Consider the following 3,821-nt stretch of genomic DNA (forward strand, 5'->3'; position numbering starts at 1 on the left):
TTAGTTTTTTTGGTGTAAAATAATATGATTTAAAATTTCAGATCAAACAGTACTATAGCAGTTAAACCAAAATGAAATAAATAGATTATGAGTGAGGCATAGTGATAGTGGTACAACTGTACTCTTTAACAGTAATTAGCAGGTTTATAAAATATTATCTCAAGATGTAGTACAGATGATATATACAGGTAGTCTGACACAAATTTAAGTAATATGGTAAATAATTTCTGCTGCCCTGTCGATGTATTTCTTTGGCTATACGTCACTCCCAGGGCAGAAAGTTCTTCAGATTAGCATTAACTAGCTCTGTGGTTTTCTACCAATGTACCAATCTCTTTGGCCTTCTGCTTTCTATCAGTGCAATGGAAGGCTGAGTGTTGGACATCCACATTCATCATCTCAGTACTCTCCAGGGTCATTTCCTTAATTTGGCTGACCAGGCTAGTGACTCTCTATATCTTTATCTGCAAATATGACAGATTGGACTGGCTAAACTGTGGTGCTCTACCAATTCAGAGCCTATGAGCTCATTTCATAGAAAATATATAATTGAATTGAAGATATGGTCATCTCATGCTGCTGCTGTAACTGCTGCTACTACCACTACTGCTGCTACCACACTTATGCATGCCCAAGTGAGACTAAACTATTTAGCCCAGGAGGGTACCCCAACCTCATTGAGGGCAGTGTACCTAGCAATAAGTAGCACTCTGAGGGCTCATCTTACAGCCTGCAAACCCCACTCATAACCTCATGCCTCACCCTATCAAAACCACTAGGAAATAGCTTCTCTGGCATTGGATGCAAAAATTGTGGAATTTCCTCTCCCAAGAATTGTTAGGCAGTTCAATGATTTTGCTAAAGAGGTGCCCACAAAGACTTTGAAAGAGAAGGAAGGTTGTCTTCTGAGGGTTTTACTGTAAATCAAAACATGGTGGACACAAATATGCAAGAACCACCCTCTGAAAAGTAGACTAATTTTAAGACCAGAAGGCCATCAGCATATCTAAAAAAGAATGTACTAGTTGAAAAAGGGTTGGCAAGTCAAAGGACAGAAATGAACATGAATTACTGAGGCAGCACTCCCTCAAGCCTGGCTCAAGATAGAGGCATTCCAGATCTAGAAAACCAAGAGGTCATTGTGCCACCCGACCCTGGGAAACAACAGCTCCTGTTTGCTGAGCATGGATTCTTTGACAGGACAGTGCGAAGTGCCTGTCTTACAATATCCCATTTAATATTCAAAACAGCCCTAGGAGGTAGGTATCACTACCGCTATTTTATAGATAAGTAAACTGAACTGAGGATCAGGAAGGACACAGCTGCTTATGGTCACACAGCTGACGATGCTGGAGCCTGAATGAGACTCAGGCTGTGTGACTCCCAAGGCTCTGCTCTGACCACTGTGTGCACTGCTGGGCAATCTCCAAAGGAGATAGACCCGGATGAAGGAGAAATCTCCTTCAGGTCAGTCTCTGAGGGAGATAGACCCAGATGCTTCTTTGTAGAGAGCAGGTGCTATGGACCCAAATTCATATATTGAAGCCCTAACTCCCAGTGTGATGGGGACTTTGGGAGGTGAATAGGTTTAGATGAGGTCATGACAGTGAGACTCATGATGAGATAGTGTCCTTATAAGAAGGACCATCAGAGATTCCCCACTCATACCTCTCTCTCTTTCTCTGCCTCATGAGGACACAGTGAGAAGGCAGTTGCCTGCATGCCAGGAAGAGAACCCTCATCGGGGAACCACATCAGCCAGAACCTGGATCTTTGACTTCTCAGTCTCTAGAACTGTGGGAAATAAATTTCTGTTGTTTAAGTGCTCTGTCTGTGGAATTTCATTATGGCAGTGAGCAGACTATGACAGTAGGAATCAAACTGATCATGGGCAGGACTGTCTGGTCTTTAGGGGCTATTTCTCTAGAGGGAAGACTGATGACAGTGAGCATTTGAATTCTACAACTGCTGCTCTCTGTGGTTCCAAACCTCTGCTCATCAAACATCATTCAGGAGGTCAGCCAGAGTGGGAGCATAGGGGTTTCAGGTTCCCTCAGGAGTTCCATTTCCATTGTCAGTATATTTAAGGGCATCAAGGTGTACGCATCATGGGCTTGGTTAGCCTAGGTCCTTCCCCACATATTGGTACATTCACCCCAGGAGTGGAAGTCCCTGTGTGCGGCCTTCTGAACTGGTCATCCTGCCTTCCCTGTTAGTGTCCTGACTGCTTTTAAAAAGTAGGAGGGGCCCGCTTACCCTCCACTCTGTTCTGCAGCTACTCAACTGCCCTCCACCCATCCACCATGGCCTTGCTGCACTCAGGTTGCATCCCCTCCTGGATTACCACTGCCTTCCAACTGGTCCTTGCCATGGCAGCCTCCAACAGGACTAGCTCCTGGTGGGCCCATGTGGAGATGGGATGTCCAGATCCTATCTTGGGAGTCACCAAAGCCTTTAAGAGGGACACTGATGGCAAAAAGGTGAATCTGGGAATTGGTGCCAACCAGGACAATACTTGAAAGCCTTATCTGCTGTCTAACATCTGCAAGGCAGAGGCCCAGACTGCCACAAAATATTTGGACAAGGAATACCTGCTCATTGGGGTACTGGCTGAATTTTGCAAGACATCTGCAGGAGTAGCCCTGGGTAAGAACAATGAAATGTTGAAAAGTGACTAGTTTGTCACTGTGCAGGCTATTTCTGGAACTGGGGCCTTAAGGATCAGAGCTAGTTTTCTATAAAGAGTTTTAAAGTTCAGCTGAGATGTCTTTCTGCCCGAACTATCCTAGGGAAATCACACACTTCAGGGATGCTGGCACACAGCTACAAGTTTATCAGTACTATGACCCCAAGACTTGTGGTTCTGACTTCACAGGCACTATGGAGGACGTTTCAAAAATACCAGCACAAAGTGTTCTTCTCCTGTATGCCTGGCCCCATAATCCCATGGAAGTGGACCCTTGTCCAGAGCAGTGGAAGGAAATAGCAATGGGATGAAGAAAAAGAATCTCTACGCTCTTTGACATGGCCTATCAAGGCTTTGCCAGAGGTGATGGTAACAAGGATGCCGGGGCTGTGTGCCACTTCATCAAACAGGGCATTAACATTTGTCTCTGCCAATCACATGCCAAAACATGGGCTTATGGTGAGCATGTGGGAGACTTTACTATGATCTGCAAAGATGTGAACGAAGCCAAAAGTGTGGAGTCACAGTTGAAAATCTTGATCCATCCCATGTATTGTAATTTTCCTCTCAATGAGGCCTGGATTGCCTCTACCATTCTGAAAACTCCAGATTTATAAAAACAGTGGTTGCAAGAAGTGAAAATATGGCTGACTGCATCATTAGCATGTGGACTCAGCTGGTTTTCAACCTCAAGAAGAGTGACTTCTCCCACAATCCTCCTCTCAAGAAGGAGGATTCCTCCCACAACTGGCAACACATCACTGACCAAGTTGGCAAGTTTTGTTTCACAGGGCTAAAGCCTGAACAGATGGAGTGGCTGACCAAGGAATTTTCCCTCTAGATGACAAAGGATGGCCACATCTCTTTGGCAGGGGTCACTTCTGGCAACGTGGGCTACCTTGCCCATGCTATTTACCAGGTCACCAAGTAATGTCCCTGGTGTGAGGGAAGAGAGACAACTTTTCTGTTTTCAGCCTCTGCTCTTGTGAGCTTTGCACAGAGGATGAGGGAGGGTGGATGGTGGTAAATGGATCATTTCTTTCAACCACAATGTATAACTCTCAGTGACTGTGATTCTCAGAAAAGAACATGTGGTGACACAGGGCAGAGACACCCATGACTGGCATCTGGAACT

The 3,821-nt window shown here is 45.2% G+C and overlaps 1 pseudogene; it reads left to right on the forward strand.

Moving 5' to 3' along the window:
* The first annotated feature begins 2,303 nt into the window (after positions 1-2,303).
* LOC117093800 lies at positions 2,304-3,617 on the forward strand (annotated as a pseudogene).
* The last annotated feature ends 204 nt before the right edge of the window (positions 3,618-3,821 follow it).

Source organism: Trachypithecus francoisi, unplaced genomic scaffold (assembly GCF_009764315.1).
Source record: "Trachypithecus francoisi isolate TF-2019V2 unplaced genomic scaffold, Tfra_2.0 Lachesis_group12, whole genome shotgun sequence".
In the NCBI taxonomy this organism is placed as follows: Eukaryota; Metazoa; Chordata; class Mammalia; order Primates; family Cercopithecidae; genus Trachypithecus; species Trachypithecus francoisi.